Source organism: Balaenoptera borealis (genome assembly GCF_965194805.1).
Source record: "Balaenoptera borealis genome assembly, chromosome: 14".
NCBI lineage: Eukaryota > Metazoa > Chordata > Mammalia > Artiodactyla > Balaenopteridae > Balaenoptera > Balaenoptera borealis.
Genome location: NC_138875.1, coordinates 14,969,346 through 14,994,666, shown reverse-complemented (window position 1 = coordinate 14,994,666; position 25,321 = coordinate 14,969,346). Strand labels below are relative to the sequence as shown.

The following is a 25,321-nucleotide window of genomic DNA, read 5'->3' as shown; positions in this document are numbered from 1 at the left end:
ATTTACAATGTCGTGTTAATTTCTGTTGCACAGCCAATCGATTCAGTTATACACATATTGACATTCTTTTTAATATTCTTTTCCATTATGGTTTATCATAGGATACTGAATATAGTTCCCTGTGCTATACAGTAGGACCTTGCTGTTTATCCATTCTGTATACAATAGTTTGCATATGCTAACCCCAAACTCCCACTTCCCTCCCGCTTGGCAACCACAAGTCTGTTCTCTGAGTCTGTTTGTTTCATAGATAAGTTCATTTGTGTCATGTTTTAGATTCCACATATAAATGATATCATATGGTATTTGTCCTTCTGACTTACTTCACTTAGTATGATAATCTCTAGGTCCATCCATGTTGTTGCAAATGGCATCATTTCATTCTTTTCATGGCTGAGTAGTAATCCATTGTATAGATATATCCCATCTTTTTTATCCATTCATCTGTTGATGGACATTTAGGTTGTTTCTGTGTCTTGACTATTGTGAATAGTGCTGCTGTGAACATAGGAATGCATAGGGATGATGGTTAATTTTATGTGTCAGCTATGATGGCCTCGTGGGGTACCTAGACATTTAATCAAATACTATCCTGGGTGTGTTTTTGAGGGTGTTTCTGGATGAGATTAACATTTGAATGGGTAGATTGAATAATATTCAGGTTTTAGCTCTTCCACAAACTGGGAATATGTTCTATCACTGGTGAGAAGCCAGGAGGAGACTCATTTCCAAGCCTCCTTCCTGTGGAGAGTTTCCGGCACCTGTTGACTAGATTTTTTGAAGAAGTTAATAATACATTATTGTAGACCACCCAGATTTCAAACTCAGTGTATCATTCTAAACTTGAGACCTCTTGGGAATTCCCTGGTGGTCCAGTGGTTAGGACTCCACTCTTTCACTGCTGAGGTCAGGGGTTCGATCCCTGGTTGGGGAACTAAGATCCTGCAAGCCATGTGGCATGGCCAAACAAACAACTTGACACCTCTTGATTCTTCTTTCCTTGTCTTTGGACTTGATGCTCCCTTGATCTATTTTACAGTGGTAACAAGAGACTTTTAGCCTTGCTTTTATGAGAGGCAGTATTGCATGGTGGTTATGAATGCAGACTTGGATTGCCTGTGTTCAAATTCCAGCTTTATCATTTACTAGGTGTGTGATTTGAGCAATTTACTTGACTCTTCACTGATTCCATTTCCTTATTATTACTTTCTATCAGTACAAATAAGAGGGATATATCTTACAAGGTCCATACTTGTAAAGAACTTAAAACAATGTCTGGCACACTCCATAAAAATGAGCTAGTATCACTCTTCTGGAAAAGGTCTCCTATTTTCTAGATCCGTAATATCTTTCAGACATCTCTTACCTAGCTGGAGTTTTGATACTTCCTCTCCACCCCCATCATCTCTGCCACTTTCCTGCTGCTGCCCTCGGGTGACATTTATTCTATTATGGCCTAATCTTGACGGGTCAATCAAAAAGGGAATATATTTACTATCACACTAAAATCTTATTTAGAACGTGGTCTTTCTGTTTTCCAGCAATGGGAAAAAAAGGGTCAGGGATCAGTTTTGCCACATGCCTTTAATGAAGAAAATAGTAGAATCCACATTTCACAATCCTCAGGTTGGCACTTCAAATTATTCTGCTTCTCAGAGTCTTCATTAGTATTTGTTCCTTATGGGCAGACGCTGTGCACTGCTTTTATATTTCCAGATAGGGGTGAGAAACATAACATCCCTGCATTGTTCTTACTGAGCATTTGTACAGATGAACAAAACAATTCTGATAAGAAATCAGAGAAAAGAGTAAAGCTAAACGAAAGAAAGAAACTAAATTCTTTCTGAAGTAAATGTCAGTGGCTCTGATCTCATTTCAAACCTTCAATTACTGTTCTGCTGTTTCATTTATGGGGGAATGTCTGACAAAATTACCCGTGGATAATCCAATGGTAGGTTTTTCTATTTTGAGTATCAACTCAGGAACACTCTTTTAACCATGGAACATGTGCAGTTGAAATCCTCAGTAACTGTACATGTTTTTCATTCTTCTGTGATAATATTCCTCTTCAAATTTCCATTATTCCCAGAAATACTTCTCAACTATCTTGATCATTTACCCTTCCTAGATACTTGTTATGGGCTGAATTTTCTCCCCCTGCCCCAAATTCATGTGTTGAAGCCCTAACCACCAGTACCACAGAATATGATTATATTTAGAGATAAGACCTTTAAAGAGGTAATTAAGTTGAGATGAGGCCATTAGGGTTGGCCCAAATCCATTCTGACTGGTATCCTTGTAAGTAGAGGAAATTCAGACACACAGAGAGACACCAGAGGCCGGTGTGCATAGAAGAAGACCATGTGAATAGGCAGCAAGAGGTTGGCTATGTGGGAGGCAAGGAGAGATACCTCAGAGGAAACCAACACTGCCAATACCTTAATCTCTAACATCTAATCTCCTTGATCACCTTCTTCTATTTGTGATAAAATATATTTCTGTTGTTTTTGCCACCCAGGCTGTGGTATTTTGTTATGGCAGCCCTGAAAAACTAATACAGTACCCCATTCATGAAATTGCTAACTCTTGCACCAGATTCAACTGGTCAGCCAAGCTCTGTCTCAGTTCATGCTCAGCCTTGATGATTTACCTGGGCAGAGCCTCCAAGTCCAGATAATCCCACAGCAAGATACAAATGGCTACATTTTGCTAGATCACATCAACTTTCTGGAGTCCACCTCCCACAGTCAACAAATCTTGAAGAACAGGCGAAGACCCTGATTTATTTAACTTTCTGATTTTGGGGGTAGCAGTCTAAAATGACCACATTAATTTAAGCAGATTTTGATATTATGTTTCCCTTGATCTCAAACACCACCCTTCCCAATGCTGTTTTTACCTAACTCTCAAATGTCTAGAGATGTTTGCAACTGATCAAAGAGCTTTTAGTTCTGAACTGTTTGAAGAAGCCAATGGCATATGTAGTAGTGTTCTAGGGCTGCTGTAACAGAGTACCACAAACTGGGTGGCTTAAAACAACAGAAATCTGTTCTCTTACACTTCACAAGGCTGGAAATCTGAAGTCAAGGTATCAACAGGGCTATGCTCTTTCTGAAAGCTCTAGGAGAGAATCTGTCTATGCCTCTCTCCTAGCTTCCAGCACTGCTGGCAACTTTTGACGTTCCTTCACTAGTAGACACATAACTCATCTCTGCCTCTGTCACCATGTGGCTGTATGTCTCTCTCTCTGTGTCTCTTCTCTTCTTCCAAGGACATCAGTCACACTGGACTAAGGGTTCCCCCTACTCGAGGATGAGCTTACCTAGTTACGTTTGCAACAGCCTTATTGCCAAATATTCTGAGACTCCAGTAAGAATGAGAAACCAGGACAGCATCTAAAAAGAGCAGATACCCATCCCAGATATTGACAGATGATTGACAAGATCTGAGATACTTTTTCTTTGCAGTATTTGAACAACTGTGAGTCTTGTTTCTCTAACTCTAGGTTTGGAAAGATCACAAAAAGCTAAACAACAAAGACAGGACAGAGAATGAGGCAGCATTTACAGTTAAGAAAACGGAAAAGAACTTGTTCAGCAAATAACTGTAGAAAGTTTTCTGCAATCTCCTTATTTAAAAAAATTCTGTACACAATGAATTGTAAAAGTTAGCCCTGGCTTAATTGTTCAGGCTAATTATTAAGGTCAATTTGGTAGCATTTACCTGCTAAGTCTTATGTAAGTGGCAATGCAAATCTCCACTGATCTGTGGGTGACTTTTTTTTTCCCCAGCGTCAGAGCCCTGGAGCAACTCATTGAAATTTTCTGAGCCCTAGGACTCTCCCTGAGACCTGCTAACCCCATCCTTCGCTAACTGAGTTAAATTCAGCAGATGCTACTGGAAAGTTTTTTTTTCTTTGAAAAATGTTAAACTAGTTCTAAATGGTACATCTTAATCCTTACCAAAATCATTCATCTTGGACAGTTTTTGTACTTGAATGTCTTCTAACTTAGAAACAGCCTTCCTCTGAGCCAACATCTACCTTAAGCAAACAGAGTTGAGGGATCATAGAAATACTTAAAGCATGCATATAGAAGTTTTTCAGTGGCCCCTTAAAATAACATGCATCTGCTAGCAAACTGTTCACTAGCACTTTCCTCATCACACATACAAATAACTGTCTCCAGTTTCTGTTACAGAAAAGCCTTCCCCAGTCCAACTCATGGAATGCTTCTTGTAGCAGGGAAGAGCCAAATCTGACTACATGTTGGATCTGTTTCTTTTACTTTAATCTTTGCTTCTCATTGCTTTTGTTCACTAAAAGGATACTGTCTATACATTAATGGCCTGCCTCGGGGAACCCTGCCCCTCTGCCTGAATGTTAAACCAAAGTACCTTTGTTCAGGGAAACATCCGGACCCTGTCCAGCTGTGGATGGCTGCAAGAAAGAATTAACACATCCCCTCCCCGAGGCTGGCCATTCCAGAGGATATTTGCAAAATTTATGGCCTTTTTACTTTACTTCCTCATCTCCTCTCCCTCTCTGTGCTATAAAAGAAACTGGCATCCAAACCCTGATAAGATGGTTATTTAGAGACATTGGTGTGCTGGCTTTCCGAATAAAGTCGTATTCCTTACCTCAACACCTTGTCTCCGATTTACTGGCCTGTCGTGCGGCAAGCAGAGGGAGCTTGGACTCGGTAACATTTGCATTGCTTGGTTTCCTGCTTTTTTAGTATCCAGCCCCCTTCCATTCTATTAATATTTTTCCAGCCATTCTCTAATCCATTCTTTTGGACAATGTCTATGCTTAGCAATTACTCTTTTTAATGGGTACTAACTCAGGCAGAACTGAACTAATGTACCAATATGCCTTCACCAGAGGGAACCTGGTACCACTATATTCCCTCTTGTATCACCATGTTGCATGAACTGTCCTTATGATATCTACTTCCTCATTCCTCACTGAAATCCGACATCTACTCCAATTGGGCAACTGAAACTACCCTCCCACTGTGTCACTTAATGCTGTTGAAGGTTTTCTTCATTCACGTCTCCACACCATTTTCGTTTGGTTCTCCTGAGCGCTTAGTTTGCTCCTCGGCTACCTACTCCCTATTTCTCATGCTCTTAAATAATGGCTCAAGGTATCCATTAGTTCAACATGTATTTATTAAGCACCTACAATGTATCATGTATTTTCCCGGACACTGGCAACAAAGCAGAATAAGACATACACTGTCCCAATTCTTGTGGAAATGAGAACTTCTAAGACTCGGCACACTTCCTAAGTGATTTCCCATAGCTTTAGTTACTTCCTATGAATTAATAATTCCTAGATTAACATATCAAGTCTTGCACAAACCACTATTGAGAGCTAGACCCATACTTTTACGTGCTTGGAAAAATCCTCTAATTCACTTGTCTCAAAATTAACATATTTTTAGTATCTACCCTAATAACGCCTATAGTTAATGGCACTATTAACAAAGGAAGCAGTCCCCTAAATTCTACACTCACTCTCATCTGCACATATCTGTGGCTGTCAATTCCACCTCCAAAATAATACTCCAGCTTGTTTCCTCCCATTAAGAGATTAAACTCTACTGCAACTGTTTACTTTTAAGCCTTCATAATCTGTATTTTTGCAATTGCTTTTAAACTGGTCTCTCATCTCTGGGTTCAATTTCTCCTGATGACTCCATATCTAGAATCAGAATAAAGTCTAATTTGTAAAAAGGACCTTGAAATATAAAACCAACCTACATCACCCATTACAAAGCAAAAACAGTCAAACAAACCAAAAAAATAAATAAAACATCACCATATAGAAGGTGAAACAAATGAACTACAACCTGTGAGAAAATTTTTGCAACACGTAAAATGAGCAAAAGATTAGTATTCAGAAAACATAAAGAACCGCATATCCACAGGAAAAAAGTAGCTTCATAGGAAATGGTAAAAAGAATTGGCCAGCAATTTCAGAGAGGACCACCAATGACCAATAATCATATGAAAAGACGTTCATTCTCATGGGTAGTCAGGGAGACAAACCACAGTGATTCCATTTCACATTTACCATATTAGCAAACAATTTAGGCTAATTAGTGCCAAGTACATTTGCATAAGAAACAACATAAATCCTCACCGCTGCTGGTGGGAGTATAAATTGATTTAACCGCTTAGAAAAAACAATTTCCTAGGAAAATTGACCATGTGCATAACCTCCCTCCCTTCAACCACTCCAATGTATACTCTAAACTCTTGTACATACGTAAGAAGATCATGCATTGTTGATAGAAATTGAAATAACCCAAGTGCACATCAACTGTAAAATTATGAAACTAATAAAACTATATCCTTACAAGAGAATTCTACTCCTTAGAGTATATCCTTACAAGGGAATTTCAAAAACATATTATTTATCAATTAAAGCAAGTCACAAAAGACTCCACATAGCATAATTCCATTTATAGAACTTCAAAAGCAGGCAAAAGCAACACAGAAATGTAGGGTTACGCACTTGGGAGATGAACACCATATTTAGCATTCTGGTTAACTCTGGGATAGAGGAAGGAAAATGCAATCGGGGGAGCAGAAAGGGGATTTCTAGGGTGTGGTAGTGTCCATTCTGACTTAAACTCGATGCAGGTGATTCCATTTAATTTGCTATAATGCTAAATTTTTCAGTGGAAAAAGTAGATCACCAGCTTCTGTTCTCTGTATTTCCTGTCACCCTAAGATCCACAGCCAAGAGCTATATGCCAGTTCCACAACAAACACAGACACACATGCCCACACACACATACCATGGTTTACTCCCTTTTATGACACAATTTTTCATTATCCAAAAAATTATTTACTTTCAATCTTCTCTGATTTTGCACCTGCTACTCCTTTTTCTTAGAATGTCTCTTTCTCCCCATTTTCTCACTGTTGGGGAAGTTAGTTTAAATGGCATTGTCTCTGTGACACTTTTCCCAATCCCAGCAGGCAGGGTGACACATTCCCTCTTTTGACCTCCATTGCACTGTTCATTTTGCTTTTACTGCTTTCCCTAAATCATGTTAAAGTTATTCACGTGGCTTCTTCATATCACGAGTAGAGAGATATTAACTCTTGTTTCTCTCTTTATAAAATTCTCATTTCTACTCTGGCATTTGTGCGTGCATCAGATTATTTTATTTGAATGAAGAGAAATGAAAATTATTGCAACATCTGAAACATAATATCATCAAGTTCTTTGCTGCATAGTGATACGAAATTCATTATTATTTACAGGGGAAACTTGTAAAATACACAAGCAGTGTATTTAGAATAACAGAAATAAGATTACAAAAACATAATGTCAGGGACCAGAGTGCTTGGCAAAAAAAAGAAAAAAGAGTTAGGAGATACATGATCACAATCTTACTCAGAAGAGAGAGGGAAACTTGAAAAGGTCAGATTTGATACTTTCAAGTACACAATTACTGCCTTAAAATAATAGCTCAAGACATACTCAAAGATGACAAACTCTAGAACATTTTCCATAAAGACTGGGATTGAATTTTTGATTGCTTAAAAACTAAAACAAAAAGAAAAGAAAAAGGCATAAAAGAGTGTATTCCTGAGGAAGGCAGTGAGTAGTGTTGAGATAGTATGGTGTTTACAGGGGATGGGAGTCCCCATTAGCAGTAGAAATTACAATTTGCCCAAGACCAAGAGAGCAAGTGTTTCTAAATCTAATTCTAAAGGAATTCTAAAGAGAAGGAATTCTAAAGGACATTCTACACACCTTCAGTAGAATGGCTGATGCTTAACTCATCACAAAAAATCAAAGCATCAATTTTATCATGTAGAAAATTGAATAACTTTTACATAATGCAACACAAAAGTAGGACACTGGCTTAATGGTTGCCTTCCACCATATGATAGTATTCCAGCTCCTAGAATTTACACTATTTGATTTTCAAATATTGTGTCTATTTAATTCAAAAGACTTTGTTTCAGGTGACTTAGCATCCCACCTTCAAAACCTGAAGATTTGCTACAGAGGAGCATGTTTATTTTAATTTACATTTATTGTAAAAGCAATTCGGAACCAGAAAGTTCCCAAGTACTTCTGTAATGGCAGCATTTTCAAGCACTCTCTTTTCATAGGAAACAATACTAATTTGATACATTTGTTTAAAAGCAGAGTTGCTGCTAAAAGAGTACATCTTAAAAGTTTCTCATCACAAGAAAAAAAAAATTGTAACACTGTGTGGTGATTGAGGTAAATGAAACTTATTATGGTAATCATTTTGCAATATATATTTATATCAAATCATTAAGTTGTACACCTAAAAGGAATACAATGTTATGTCAATTATATCTCAAATAAAAAATAAAACTTAAAAAAGGAGACAAAAAAAGCAATCTGTTTCATGAAATCATATGATATTTTTTAACATCTCTGTTGGAGTATAATTGCTTTACAATGGTATGTTAGTTTCTGCTGTATAACAAAGTGAATCAGCTATACATATACATATGTCCCCATATCTCCTCCCTCTTGCATCTCCCTCCCACCCTCCCTATCTCACCCCTCAAGGTGGCCACAAAGCGTATGATTTTAAACAGACGTAATTTACCAATGATAAAATATGAGACCTATAAATGTCTTTTAATTCATTCCCTTTACCAATCTACTCGTCCTCAACATGAACAATATGCTTCAGTATACTGAGTAGTAATGAAAAGAAAAACCATAAGTATGAGTATATTATTCTCAGCTGACTTCCTCAATGCATTTTCCAGTGGTATCTTTTTTTTCCTAGTGCAGATTAGCAATGAATCCACACCAGGCAAAGGATCTTCTTGTTCATAACATAAAGTGTGCATTTGGTGGGGGGACACACAGTATCAGTGAAAGCCTCATAAAATAAGGGCTTGCTATTCTTTGGGATTTCAGTCAGTGCACATTAAAAAAGTATCTGCAGTTGCTAGCACTTTTATAGCCTCTCAGTGGAAGTTAACAGTGGACAGAAGGGACTAACTTTATTTTGCTTTTAAAAGAAGGCATGAAAACACGTCCACCAAAACTCATGGACCACATCTATAGAGCTGATAAGGGACTAGTTTAAAAAAAAATTCAACACCTTGTCGACAAGGCTCTCAGGGAATTTAACCAGGAAGTTATTCTCTTTTTCTTTCTTAGTTCTTCTTCTTTTACGTTCTGAGACTTATAATCAGCAGTTCAGTTTGAGCCACTGAATTTTAGCCACAGGATTAATTTCTAACATTCTCACTGGAGTGCCCAAGAGACCTGTGGCCAAGAGCAATTTGGTATAACTACTCATATCATCAAAACCTCCCAAAGGCACACTTGCTTGACTCCCTCAAGACCTGATATATAAAACAATCTGCCTTAGTTTTATACAGTGATGTTTTGACACTCCATCCAAAGGGGAGATTGGATCATTCAGCACTCTAGCTCAAAAAATTATTCCATAGCTACAGACAGCTTCCCAAACCCTTACATGCCACAGACACATTAAAAGGATGACCTAAAGGCTAAGTAGAATACATACGACAAATGCTTACCTGGTATTGTACAATTTCCAATAGAGTTGTAGGTACTTTGTGGTTGCTTGATAAATACTTAGTAACTACTGTTGCATATATTTGAACTTAAGATTAAAAAAGAATACTATTGATATGAAATATGCAGAAAACTTGTCATGCCCTGTCTTCATTGTAGTTTGTATGTTGTGTTGGGTTTGCTGATTCATTCTTATAGAAATTTTGTCTTAGGTTGTTCTCGGGCTACTGGTGGAAGGGCAAAAGGGTCCATCTGGTTAAAGAAATGTAGGCACCTAAATTTAAGTTCACTGTTAATATAACTGAGTCAACCCACTGATATGTAGACTATCTCCAAGGTATACTTTATATCCAGCTGGGATATAAAACATTAAAAGTATTTTATAAGATGTGATGATAAAATAATAAAAATCATTCTTCTTAAGATAGTGTCAGCTTGCTACATGAGAAATTTGGAAGCTGTTTTCTTACCTCTGTCATATAATGGATCTATTTCACAGGTTGGAAGAACAAGAGTTTTACTAAATTTATTTGAGCAATTTGGTCTAATTTTTCTGGAAATGTGCACAACCTCGAAGATTCAGAGGTGTTTCACATTAGTTAGAATTCTGGGTTGCCTGACTTCTACTTTTAAAAGATGGAGTAGAAGTGCCTTTCCCTATTCTTCCCACTAAGAACAACTAAAAACTCTGGACATCTTATATGTATATAACAAGAATAAGAAGACTTTGAGAGGTGGAGAGAAGTCAGACCAGCTAGTGATCTTAGATCCCAAGAAATGACACAGTGGTGAGCTTCCTGGGATTTTGGTCTCACATATCCTAGATTTGGAGCTGAAGAAGCAACTCAGAAACATGGATGAAATTAGACATTTAAAAAGCCCCAACAAGGGACTTCCCTGGTGGGCCAGTGGTTAAGACTCCACACTTCCACTGCAGGGGGCATGGGTTTGATCCCTGGTCGGGGAACTAAGATCCCGCATGCAGCACGGCTGGCCAAGAAAAAAAAAAAGGTTCTCTCAAGCCAATGTACGAGGAAAGGGGCTGCCTAGTGAGAAGGAAAACTTTTAGACAATCACTCTTCCCACCTCCACAGCACCAGCTATAATGAGTAATAAAGAACCCTCCTCCTCCCTGCTGCTGGCTGTTGTCAAGAAAGCCTAATGTAAAGCCAAGACTTTCACCACCGTCCAACACTAACAAGGCCAGTCCCTCTCCAAACCCCTCTCCCTCCACCCTAGTAAAAAAAACAGTACCCCTGCCCACTTCCAGCTGGGATGGTATCAGCTGAGGCCTATTGAGGTGCCAGAATTCCCAGCCCTGTCCAGCAGTAATGAAGACATCCTCTTCCCATCCCACTCCAAAACCCTCATGCCATGGAGGCCAAGTGGAGAATCTGGACCTCTACCCTCACGGGCAGTGAGCCCTTGCCGCACTGCGCCACCCATTCCCTGCTGGAGGGCTGTCAAAGGAAGCCAGATAAGACAGAAGATGTAAATAAGATCCAGAGTTCCATGCCATGATACCCTTATGGAGAACCACGAAAATCACAACTTAAACGAGCAAGAGACAGTCAACAAATGCCAACACCAAGATGAGGGAGATACCAGAATTTCCTAACAGAAATTGCAAAGCAACTATTATATTGAATAAAAGTGCTTCAAAAAGCAATTACCAACACACTTGAAACAAGGGAAAAAATACTCTCAGCAAAGAAATAGGGAACATAAAGAAGAACCAAATGGGACATTTGAGAAATGAAAAATATAACAACTGAAATTTTAAAAACACATTGGATGGGCTCAAGAGTAGAATGGAGAGGACGAAAGAATTAGTGAACATGAAGGACAGAAGGATATATCCAATCTGAACAACAGAGAGAAAACATACTGAGAAAAAATTAATGAACAGAGCTTCAGGGACTTGATGGACTCTAAGAAAACATTTAACATTCATGTCATTGGAAATACAGAAAGTGGGGAAAAAGAAGATTCGGCCGAAAGATATTCAAAGAAATAACGTCTGAAAACTTCCTCAGTTCGGTTCTGTAAACTCTTTTCTTTTCCCTTATATGACAAATAACTGATTTAACTAGATTATTCTAATTTCATATGTTTCTTTTGAAGTTAACCTCACCCTGTCTCAGACATAACATTTTCATGGTGTTCTTTCTCCTGCCTAACCCTCATTGATTCAAGATGAGCTATGCTTATGGAATAGATGCAAATAAGAAAGTAATGCTTATGGAATACATGCAAATAAGAAAGTAGAAGTCTACTGATAGACAATAATATATTATAGAAACTTAAATGGATTTGGAAGTACAAGAAAAAAACCTAAAACAAACAGAAAAACCAAGGCAGAAGTAATGATGTAGAAATAGAATACCTATGGCTCGGAAAAACAAATTGAAAATTTAGAATTGCAATAAAACAAATATGAGATTGTTATTTCTACAATATCAAATAAACGTCTTTACATATTTTTCACACTTCTGACCAGCTGATTGGATGTTATATATAGTAACTCACTGAAAAAACTTGTTAAGGAGAAAATAATAAGCACAAATCAACAATAATAATAATAAGTATTTATTGAGCTTTCCTATTACCAGGTACTCTTTTAAGTACTTTTATTTACCTAGTCCTTGCAACAATGCTATGACATACTATATCCTATTTTATGGATGAATAAGATGAGGCAGAGAAAGCTTAGGAATCCCTGCCATATTACAAAGCTAGTAAGTGCCAGAGCTAGTAACCCAGGCAGTCTCACTCCAGAGACTGCAAATATAACAGTAAGATATAACACATCTTGAAAGAATCAAGGGATATGGAACACCAAAGAGCATTTTAAGAACTCTTCTCACTAGTAAAGATACAAAAAAGTTTTTAAAAAATATATCTGCTTTAAAGAATAACTAAAATATTATCATGTGTTCATACCCAAGTAACTGAGAAACACATTACTGGATCTAGTAGCCTAGAAATATCAGCTATAAAACTGTAAAGTGTCAAAGAGGTAAACAAAGGCTTTCTTACTTTTGCCCCTCAAACTCTTACTCTTGAAAGCAGGTATATTGCTATTCATTTCTTCAGGTCAAACATGCTATGAATATAGATAACAAAGAGACTAATACTGCATGTAGCAGCTCCTAGGATAATTGATGATCATTTCCAAAGTGACTAGGGAAATTAACAGAGGAACTCTTTTCATAAAAGGCATTATTATAAAGTTCATCTTATATGACAGTTGCAACATTCTGTTATATGAAGAAACATTATATGCAAATTTACTCTTGAGACTTTTAGTATTCAGGGATGCTGCCTGTTGAAGAGATAGAGCACCATTATAATTTATTACCCTATAGAGATGTTCTCAACATTATATGACAGAGTTTGTCTTCAAGAAAATGGTCTGTATCCAACCACAGAAGAATTTAGGGTTTTTATATGTTCAAAACCCTCCATGAAACTTATTTTTTTCCTCTCTAGTTCATACTAAAGTGTGCATGACTAATAGAATTCAAATGTGTTAATTCTCTCAGATGTATCTTCCCTTTTGCTAGACCAATTTTGAAAGAAAAAAAAAAAACCTCTAGTTAAAATAATGAATATACCAATGTGAAGTGTAAGACACCAACCAGCAGATAAAAGAGAAATTGGGGGAATATCTCCAGGAGCTCTCAAATCACAATTTCAGAGCATTCATGATTTTCTGTGTAAGGTCGATATACATAGCAGATACTTGAGCTAGAGGAGTATTTTCCAAGAAAGATGAGGCAAGAATTAGAGTAAATCCTCAGAAAAAAAAAAAAAGAGCTATATTAAAATTTACTGAATTAGAAAAGAAGACAGAATAATTTTTGAGTTCTTTGTTTTAATTTTGTTATTGACACATCTTGTGATTATGCAAATCATTGTTTTCTTCATGCATTATCTGAGAAATAAAATAATGGTGGTAATGTCGACTTAGGAACAGTGGATAATATGGATAAGTCATCCACTTGTTCAGCAAAGACTTATTGGACACTTTCCTATGCTAAGAAGCTCATGAGCTGTATATATGTATGTATATACAACTGAATCACTTTGCTGTATACCTGAAACATAACATTGTAAATAACTGTACTCCAATAAAATTTAAAAAATCAAACAAATCACCCTTAAAAAAATAAAAGGCAAATTTAAGATGAAAAAAAAAAAAACAATCAAAAAGAAGCAGCTCATGACCAAGACGAGTAAAGCTAAGTAATGTTTTAAAATAGAAACTTTAACAATGTGATAATCTCTATGGAGAAAAAGATGTGTATGAAGTGCAATGGGAATGCAAATAAAAGAGAGATGAATTCTGCTGAGTTGCAGATTCAGAGAAAACAATAATGAAGATATGACATCTGATGTGTGTTCTACAATGTCTGCTGATTAGACAAATTATGGAGAAGAGTTTTTCTGACAGATAGAATAACGTGCGGAAGGGCATAAAGGCGTTAAAATCCTTGAAGTATTTTTAGAATCATAAATGACAACGTAGTGTGACGGAAACACAGGGAGTATCCGAGTCAGGGCAAAAGGTTGGAGATGAGAATAGAAATATAGGTTGTAGGCACTTATTCAATGAAGAGGCTAGGGTTCTCTGATGAGCAATTCGATCTTGATTCTGCAGTTGTTGGAAAGATCATTCATGACAGTACAAAACAGATAGAAAACCACAGTCTGCAGGTCCATTCTGGCCCACCACCTGTTTCTCTGCAACCTGTGAGCTAAGAATAGTTGATATGACTTTAAAGGGATTTTTAAAATGGAAAGAAGAATATTTTGTCACATGAAATTTAACTTCAATGCCTGTAATGGAAGGCTTAGTAGAACACAGGCATGCCCATTTGTTCACACATTGTCTATTTCTGCTCTTATGGTACAATGGCAGGGTTGAGTAGTTATGACAGAGACTATAGGGCCACCAAGCCTAAGGTGTTTACCATCTGGCCCCATATAAAAGATGATGTGAGGCAGAGAAGAAACTGAAATCAGGAAAAACGTTGTAAGAAAGCTATTGAGATGTTCATGGGAATTGGAGCCTGTACCAGGGCAAGTGGCAGGGTGGGCTGGAGGAAGCACGCACTTGAGAAACTTCTAAGTACCACAGTCATCACGACTTCTTGATGGATTGGTCAAAAAATGAGGGAAAGAGCTGAATCAATGATGACAAAGGATGCCTAGATAGATATTGCATGGACCACAAATGTATAGATAGCAATGACATATCCAAACTAAAGACAGCAAGAAGAAGGGCTGATTAAGGAAAAGAAAAGGAAGAAAATGAATTTAATTCTGTATATATTAAATATGGAGTATCTATGGAGGCATCTTTCTTTACCTTTTATTCTTTGCATATCAGGTGAATCAGGAATTGTTAACCGAATTTGTCTATTCTTGTTTGTCTCTCTCTCGGTTATAAAGTCTTGTTACCGGCAGGCTGGGCTCTGCCAGACCTATACAGTGTCTCAGCCAAGATACCCAGGGCTTGTCCATTTATAAAGGGTTTCTTTCCTACCTGGAGTCTGTCTACGCCCTAAATCGAGGTGGCCAGATGCACAGAAGGCCAGAGCTTCCATGCTGAGCTCTCTCCCCTGTAGGCGGGCTTCAAGTAACTGGTTTTCAGTCCCTGCTCCATGAAGCTGGAGGGGGTCCGGCTATGAATGAACATTATGAGTGTGGATTCTGACCAAACCCAACTTTGCACCTTATTCATATCAGGTGCTTCCTCTGGGTTGTGCCACACCTGGGGTTCTGCATTTCCCTGGAACCCCAATTTTTCTGCCAAATGACATAAAACACCAAGATGCTCTATATAATTATTACCTCAACTGCCAACTTTAAATCTACAATGAAAGAGGACTGTGTATTCAATTTCAGCATTTTTTTCCTGTTTTGCTCAATTACTCATTACTGAATGAGTACTTTCCCACTGATTATCATAGGTAACTAACTACATTTCAGCTTTAATTTGACTATATAACTCAGGAATCCAAGAAAACTTTCTGACCCCAGCCTCGTCTCCCTGCGCTAGGTTAAAAGCCCCACCTCTGTGCTCTCATAGTTCACTCTGTACACAAGCAGAAGGGTTCTTCACCCTTAATGTATTTCTCTATACCTGTCTGTCTCTCCCACTAGACTGTGCACAGCTTTAGGCCAAAGATGAACCCTTTTCTGTCCTCAACACCCAACAGGTCCTGACAAGTAGACACTTTCCTTTTCTTTCCCTTTAATTAATAACAACAACCATCATAACTAACGTTCTCTTAGGGCTGCCTATGGATCCAGCTTTGTGCTAAGCATTTTGCATGCATCCACTCATTCAGTTCTGAACAAGAACCTTATGATATAGGTATATTCGTTCATTATTTTCATTTTATATATGGGGAAACTGGTGTTCCAATTCTTGCATCCTGAAGCAACATGCCAGAATGCCTCTCTTGTTATTGCCATTCTAATTAAGAAATGGATGGATGGACAGAAGGATGGACAAACAGGTCTACCTGGGAACATAATCACTGAAACATATATTATAGAATATATGGAAAGTTATAGAATATGGATGAAATATACAGTAATGAAAACATGTTTACTCTTTTCAACGCACTTAGCGTAGAGAACATGAAATGGACACAAATAATCATAATACAAGTTAGAAAGTGATAAAATAAATTAGAAAGTGATAAATATAAAATGTTAATGTTAGAGTGAAGCTTCTTCCAACAAGGACAGTTAGGAAAGGCTTGATGAACACCACGTATTGCTTATTCACTCAATTATTCATCAACAAACTTGTACCCAGTGCATGGTATCAGCTGAGTATATGCTGGAGATAAAAGCTAGCAAATTTTTCTGAACCTTTGATTATTAAAAAAACAAGACAAAATTACTTTTTCTAAATGGCTAAAAAGCAACTTATTTCTTGTGACTTCTCAGGTCAGAAAAGCCCATTTCCTCTTTGCTCTCAGGAACCACTCTAGCAAGCACTTGTAGTTTTGCAACCATGAGTCCCCTTTTTCTGCAGTTTTAAGGCAGCCCTAAACACTGGTAAAATAATCCAAAGCTTCAGATAGATATGCTAACTGTTCTGTAAAGTTTCTCTTCAGTGCGTCAATTAGTGGGGATACAGAGGGCAGCAGATTTCTGAGCGATTATGTCAACTGGTTTTTTTCTTGTTGGTTTATTTGTTTATCAATGTGCCTGAAAAAGGATGAATGGGGATTGGGCTTGGGCTTCAAGAACCAAGGGCAGGATTGATGGGGATTCCCAACAGGAAAAGAAAAGTGGGTCACAGAGACGCAGAAGCAACAGAAGATGGACGTGAAGAGGTTGCAGTGATCACCCGGTGACAGGCATAGCAAGTGGCCTCTAGGAACACGTTATCTGACACCCAATTTAAATATTCCTTTTCTGCAGTGTTATGGTCACTAACATTTGCTCAGTCTCTACGGCCCCTTGTTGGATAACTGGTGGTGCTGGGCCAGTGTTTAGGGGAAACTTACCCAGCGACCTGGAGTGGCAGACCAGAGAACAAGCAGCGACCTGGACCCAAGGCGCTTCCCCTGGATGCTCTGGGTAACAGAGATGAGGCTGGACCTCACAGTCTTGCTGGGGGCGGGGATAAGGGGGGAGTCTTGCTTTTATATTTGCACATTAAAGGAAAGGATGGCTCCAATGAACTGGAAAACTGGGGACACTTCAGTTCCCATAAATGAATATGGTATATTCTCTGCTCTCAAAGGACTCACAGTTTGGGGTTTTGATGCATGAGTAGAATTCAAACTTGTTCTAGGCAGGCAGGAAATTATGAGCAAAGGCAAGAAGGTGGAACATCCCCAAGCATGTAGTGTTTTTTCCTTTTAATTGGAAGAAGAAAAGGGTTTTCTCTGTTCCACAAATCTTACTTAAAATGTACTTTTGGAACCTAATCTGTTTATAAGCTGGGGACTTCCTGAATAGGTTAGAAAAAACAAAGTGCACTAAGTCTTCACAGATGCATGGCCAGAAAGAGGTATTTCTACTTGAGAAATGAAAGCATGAACAATTATTTTCAGTTCCTAATTTGCAATCAGTAATGAGCTAGCATGTTTTAACCCCATAAAAATCCATCATTATCAAGCACCATTTATAGAATGTTTAACTACAAATATCCTGTTTGACTCATTTGATTGCAGCAAATCTTGTCTTTTTATTAATCTGCAAAATTTTAAAGACTCTTCTAATGCTAACATTTGCCTAAAGGGAATGAAAACATAAGTATGATAACTTATATTTGCACAAATATTACTTTTAACAATTTTTCAAGCATTTGTATAGATATGGTTCTTATAATGTTCAAAGGTCTCCCTTGTTATATTCTCTCAGAATCTTTACAAGATACATTGGGCAAGAGACATCTCCATTTTTCAAAAGAGGAAACTAAGTAACAGAGATTAAAAGATTGGCTCAAGACTACAAAACCACTTATTGTTTTTTATCTCCCAACTCCTAATCCAGAGCTCTTGCTAGTATCTTAATATGCCTCTCTTGTGTCTATAATAATCCCCAGGTTTATAGGGTCCCCTGCATAAAAGATCCCTAATAACTAATCAGATCACTCATATTATGAGTTGAATTAATTATACTTTTTAAGAAATCAAGCCTGTCTTTGATAGTGTTCACCTGTCACTTCAAGCAATGTAATAATTCTGGGAGATAAGCAGAGATTGGGGACAGACATACAATCTGAAAGAATTAATCTGTTGGCATCTAACAAATATTTTTTTATATTCCAAACTCAGTAGTGTTTGACATGCTTTATTAGTTACACATAGAAGAAGAAACCACACATTTAAAAACATTGCCTTTAGCCAAAGCAAGAATGTTAGCCACAAGTTTTTCAGTTATATTGTATCACAGGTGAAATCAATATCTCCAGAGGCTGATAATAAGGAAGGGAAAATGTAAACTGAAATTGATTTAACAAAGGAAATGAATGTAATTATGATAATATGATAAACCCCAGATTGGGAAGAAACTTGTCAGATAAATTTCTCATCAGCACACCAGTTTCATGCTCTAAGCAACATGACCTACATCAATTGGGGCCATTGTTCCACAGCAAAGGAATACTACTATATTTTTTAAAAAGAGGAAATTGTGTCAGATATAGGAAGTAAGTGGATCTAAAAGAAAAAGTCGTAGTTGCAGAGGCCACATGTAAATACACAGAGGATACTGCATATTTAGAAATAGTCATTTTTTAATTGAGAATATTCTCTACTAGGAAGTGATGCTCTTGAGAAAGAGAATTAAGTTTAACACATGCTTTTGCTAAATGCAAGAGTCTGTCTGACAGGCACACAAGAATACCAGTCTCCAAGGCAGAGGATGAGATAAGAAGTAAAATACAGTAAACTTTCTCATTTACAGACTTCTCAGCCCTCACAGGCAGGGGCCGTGTCCCCCCAATTCTGTATCACAATGTCTTTCCTGAGTTTGTCATTTAGTAGACACCTGGTAAATAATTTTGAGTGCATGCATAAAGTGTTCTGGTGGACTGAATTTCCTGACTCATTAAGATTTATATTACAAACCCTATGTGGATTGACAGTTTTCAAGGAATTAGGCTCCGCTGAAATGGCTTTTAGCCCCTAAGCATTTCTTCACCATTTTCTTTTATCATCTGAAATACTCATAAAAATCTTCAGAATCACTCACTCAGTGCCTCAAGGCTGCTTTTAGGGACAGCATGATTGTACAGTGCTGAAAATTTTTTTTTAATGTTTGGGCTATCTATGAATTAATAAGTTCTTTGGCTAGATCATTAAGTTATCTACAAGTTATAGGTTCTCTATAAGCCAGCTTAGATTTGAATAAATTTTTGGCTAAAGCATCATTTCTGAGCAAGGAGTGTTTATATTTGATATCTGAGTTTACTCACTTTCTTCTCAGTAACTTGACTCTCTTGATTTCATTTCCTTCCATAAGAAGAAACTACCAGGAGTGGTTTATTCACTTAATGGCTATATTCTTGCTGAGCCCACTTTACGTGCCAGAGGTATAGCAGTGAACAAAAATACCCCCTGACTTCACTGGGTTTACTTTCTCCTTTAAAAAGATAAACAGTAAATAAGTAAATTGTTAAAATATGTAGTTTGCCAGAGAGTGACAGAGGCTATAAGGAAAGGAAAGTGAAGTAGGAGGATAGGATGTGTATGATGGAAGGGGGTGCAATTTTAAATAAGACAGAGAAGGCTTTGCTGAGGTACTGTGTGATCTCAGACCCCAAGGAGGTGAGGCAGCTGACCATGCAAACAGCTGAGAGGAAGAATGTTCCAGGAAGATGGATCACAGAATGCAGAGGCTCTAGGTTACAATGCCTGGTGTGTGTTTAAGAAACAGGAAGCAGGCAGCAAAGCCGGACAGAGAGGGTGAGAAGGAAAATGGTTGTGGAAATAGGCTTAGGAGATGAAGTCACAGAGGCAATAGTTGTGCAGTCTGTGCAGTCCTGATAGGCCATGGTGTGGACTTTGGCTTTTCTCCATGCGAGGTCTGTAGCCATCAGAGTGTGGAGCAGGGTAGTGACTTGATCTGACTTCTGTTAGAAGAATTGCTCATGATATTGTGTTGAGAACACGCAGTGGAGATAAGAAGGGAAGCAGCAATAACCCAGGCAAGAGATGATTAACCAGTTGGGATTAACCAAGGGACTCAGGAATATGGAGGTCAAACTATCAGCATTGTTGTTGGTTAAAACCCAGCTGGAGACAGTGAGGATAACAGTGAGTTTCCTGGTACCGAATCCCATGTCTACGCATCCAATCACAGGGAACACTGGTCAACCACAGTGTTCTAAACTAAGCCTGCAGGGTAGGCAAGGGCAGACCAAAACACATGCTCTCCTCTAGCAGACAGACGGTAAGGGGAAGGCAGAAAAGGGCTAAGCCAGATTCCTTGTCCCAATGATATAATTTACTCCTTTGCCTCTGGAGAGGAGTACGTGAGGGGTTGAGGAAAGCCAGCAAGGTGCTGTGGCAATGACCCCTCCACTTGGAATCAAGAGAAGGGAAGAATGTACTCCTCCCCACCCCACCTGGCTTTTGGTTCACTTAATGCATTGAGTTTAACCATTAAACCTACGATTTAGCAACAATATGGGTCATCTTACTGGACGAGAAGGTCAGGAGCCTATCAGAGCAGTGCCGTTCCCACCTGCATGAGGCTACGCTCCCCAGACCAACCCCTGCTCCACTGCTGACCACTGGTCAGAGGGTAGGTTTTACGCCCTCAATGCTCTGAAGTATCTATCAATTAAATCAGTTCAGGAGGTTCCTTCCCAAGTCTGTTCTATTTATTTTCCTAATATATATTTATAGCCACACTGCCCAATACTCATTAGAATTACTGCAATGAGATAAAATGCTAATATAAAGATATTTCATATAATAAAAGATAGCAAACTCAAGATGTTCCAAATTTGGCTATGAAGCCCATTCTATCAAATTCCCATGGAAAAAATAAGATCTGAAGATTAAATCTGTTTGCAGGTTAAAGTCCAAAGATATATAAATCCCCAAAATATAATGCCTGAGCTTAGGGCTTCCCTGGTGGCGCAGTGGTTGGGAATCTGCCTGCCAATGCAGGGGACACGGGTTCGAGCCCTGGTCTGGGAAGATCCCACATGCCGCGGAGCGACTGGGCCCGTGAGCCACGACTACTGAGCCTGCGCGTCTGGAGCCTGTGCTCCGCAACAAGAGAGGCCGCGACAGTGAGAGACCCGCGCACCGCGATGAAGAGTGGCCCCCGCTTGCCGCAACTAGAGAAAGCCCTAGCACAGAAACGAAGACCCAACATAGCAATCAATCAATCAATAAATCTTTAAAAAAAAAATTTAGAAATTTAAAGCCTGAGCTTAAATTATCCTGCCTTTGTGAGTTAAAAATCTAAAGAAATGAGTATCTTCCTCAATTTCTTACCCTGTTCAGTCTCAACAGAGGGGATTTTTGCAGCCCATATGTATGGGGAGGGGGGCGGTTCTATGAGCAGTTATGTCCTAAATTGTCCCTCCATGAAATGGGTTTCTTCAGGTCTTAGTGGTACTAGTTCAATATTAAGTCTCTCATAAACCTCACTTTTAAGGAGTTCAAAGTGTCAGTAGTCCACTTAAGACTACCACAGCTTGATCCCCCCCCTTAAAATTCCAGGCAAATCCAGTTCCTGGAAGCCTGTACTTAATGTTGCCAAAGGCCACAACAAACATTCAGTGGTAGCAGAGGGAAGGTGAAGGGACAGAGTCAGTGTTCTTGGTTTCCAACGTTCCAAGATGCCAATCAGTTTATGTTAATTGTAAAGGGTCCACAACAGAAGTAAAAATACACAAATGGGATGACATCAAACTACAAAGCTCTGCACAGCAAAGGAAACAGTCAACAGAATGAAAAGGCAACCTACGGAATGAAACAAAATGTTTACAAACTGTATATCTGGTAAAAGATTATTATCCAAAATATATAAGGAACTCCTAAACTCAATAGCCAAAAACATTTAAAAATGGACAAAGGACTTGAATAGACATTTCTCCAAAGCAGACATACAAATCGCCAACAGGTAAGTGAAAAGATGCTCAACATCACTAATTATCAGGGAAACACAAAACTGCAATGAGATATTATCTCACACTTGTTAGGATGGTCATTATCAAAAAAAAAAAAAAAACAAACCCAAAGATAATAAACGTTGTCAGGATATGGAGAAACTGGAGAACTTTTACACTGTTAGTGAGAATGTAAAATGTACATCTACTATGGAAACAGTACAGAGGTTCCTCAAAAAATTAAAAATAGAACTACCATATAATCCAGCAATCCCATTTCTGGGTATTTATTCATATGCATTACCCCATATCCATTTCTGGGCATTTATCCAAGGAATTGAAATCAGGATCTCAAAGAGATAATCTGCACTCCCATGTTCACTGTAACATCATTCACAATAGCCAAAATATGGAAACAACCTAAGTGTCCATTGATAGACGAATGGATAGAGAAAATGTGGTAAATATGTACATGGAATATGATCCAGCTTTCAAAAAGAAGGGAATTCTGACATATGTAACACCATGGATGAACCTGGAGAGCATTGTGCTAAGTGAAATAAGCCAGCCACACAACAAATACTGCATGATTCCACTTATATGAAGTATCTAAAATAATCAAACTCATAGAAGCAAAGAATAGAATGGTAGTTGCCAGGGACTGGGGCGTGGGGAGGAAATGCAGAATTGTTCAATGGGTGTGCAGTTTCAGTTATGCAAGATGAATAATTTCTAGAGATCTGCTGTACAATACAGTACCTATAGCCAACAATACTGCACTGTGCACTTAAAAATGTATTAAGAGGGTAGATGTCACGTTAAGTGTTATTACAGCACACACACACACACACACACGAAACATGGCACAAGGATACTTTTGGAGGTGATAGAAATGTTTATCACCTTGATTGTGGTGATCGTTTCACGGGTGTACGCATATGTCCAAACTCATCAAATTGTAGACATTTGAACATGAAGCTTTCTGTTCAAAATACATGAAGCTTTCTGTATATAATAAAGCTGCTTAAAAATATTCAAGGGTATTATTTGCACAATTAAACTCACATAATGTAGTAGAAGGGAATGAGAGGGTGAATGCAGGTGTAAGTAGGTATGTATATTTGATATGGAGAATAAAGGGGTTTCTATTTGATGCCTTCTATTTTCTCTGAAACGTAGAGTTAGATGAAACTGCTAAGAGTATGGAGTAGGATGGATTATGGAGTTTGGAATGTTCAAGAGAGTAAAGAAAGTTTGAAATAGTCATCTTGGAAATTGGAGAATACATTAAATAGTAATTTAGTTGGATTGTCAAGAGAGTGAAAAGCCTATTAGAAATCACTGGAACCTGAATATATTGGAACTTTCTCCAGAAGCACTCAGAAAATGACAACTGTGCTCAGGCACAGAAGTAAATGAAGAGCTAAGTTCATCCAGGATTGGGGGAGAAAAAAGACAGAAGGACTAGGCATTTAGGGTTTCTAATTAGATCAGGAGAGAAGTGAAGAAAGTAGGTAGCAGAGGAATTGGGAGGAATTAGGTCAGTGGCCTGATGGCTCAAAGAGAGTGGAGGATGGTTATAATGGGCTTGTTTGGGCAAGCAAGCTGGAGAGAGAGAGAGAGGCTGTGGTCAAGAGACAAGCTGATTGAATTAGTGATTTTGAAAGTGGAGCAATTCCTCGTGATGACAAGATCCAAGGTGTGACTATGGGAATGGAGGGTTCAAGTGAAGGATAAGATGATTGGAGAAAAGATGAGAGAACCAGGCAACAGAGGAAAAGTAAACTTTCTCCTATCCCCATGGTTTTACAACTAGGAGCATGGCAAGATTACATTTCAAAATAATTGTTCCCAGGTCCTTGAGAAAAACATTCCCTGGCAAGAAATGTTTAAGATTTATTCATTTCAAATGGAGCAGAGAAAGAATTTATGACTACATCTTTTCTAAATAAATGCTCTAGGGAGTTCCCTGGTGGTCTAATGGTTAGGATTCGGCGCTTTCATTGCCGTGGCCGGGTTTAAACCCTGGTCAGGGAATTGAGATCCTGCAAGCTGCGCAGTGCAGCCAAAAAAAAAAAAAAAAAGCTATAAGCAAAGAGAGGGCGGGTGTCTATAGTCAAGAAGAAACTTGTCTAAAATTTTGTCAAGTGAAGGGAGCATTAAGGCCATCTTGATCAGCTGATAGCAAAGGACAATTTAAAAAATACATCTTAGTCAAGGTGTACATATTTATTTAAAAATAAAACTTTAGTGTTTGTTAAAATTTCCTCCATGAACCTTATTGAAAAAAAAATCTAATTCTAAAATAATATTTACATAGACCACCTTTTAAAGAAATTTGATAATTAACTATAGGTCTTGTAAAGGAAGAAAATATAAGGGCAACCAAGGAGAAGTAATATTTAGTTTTTGTTCCAGTTTTATAAGTGATGCCTAAGATTATAAGTAAAAATGACTCAGCCTGGAAATATCCATCTAAGTGTCCACGTAAGTCAACAAAAAAAATTATGTTTTTTGGAGAAAGCACGGGCTTTTATCTGAAAGATACAAGATATATGTAGGCCACAAAAGGGTTCTGTTTCAAGTGAGGTAAAACAATATTGCAGCCCTTAGTCTAACTCCTCACCTAGGTCTCTCCTCACTGCAGAAGCATGCGAACTTACGGTGTCTAGGCTTGGTTCAAGTACTTATCAATATTCCAAAGAGGGAAAGGGAGGATGGAGGGAGTAAGGAAAAGCGGAGGACTCACAGGGATCACAGATGACAACTAAACACATCATCCTGCTCATGGACTAACATCTTTCCTACACTCTCCAAAAAAGAAGCTACCTACTGAATCCCTAGTGGCTATCACGCCATGTAAGGCATACTCTACTGACTCACAAGGAAAGTCCTGCTAAAGAGGATTCAAATGAAAACCCACATAGCCAGAAATTATTTCTTGTTTACAAAGAGGAAGGATTTTGGTGACATGCTTGTTATTAACCATTCCTACTTGAAAATTTTCTAATTCAAGTCCATTTCAAGAAGAGTTATTTAGGACTTCCCTGGTGGCACAGTGGTTATGAATCCACCTGCCAATGCAGGGGACAAGGGTTTGAGCCCTGGTTGGGGAAGATCCCACATGCCGCGGGGCAACTAAGCTCGTG

General features: G+C 38.2%; 1 long non-coding RNA gene across 1 annotated transcript in view; it reads right to left on the bottom strand.

Moving 5' to 3' along the window:
• Positions 1 to 23,135, bottom strand: part of LOC309610325 — a 53,433-nt gene extending 30,298 nt beyond the window's left edge. Inside the window, exon 1 of the long non-coding RNA XR_014233854.1 lies at positions 329 to 23,135. This is a non-coding gene — a long non-coding RNA (uncharacterized lncRNA). The remainder of the gene's footprint in view (positions 1 to 328) is intronic.
• Positions 23,136 to 25,321: the final 2,186 nt, after the last annotated feature.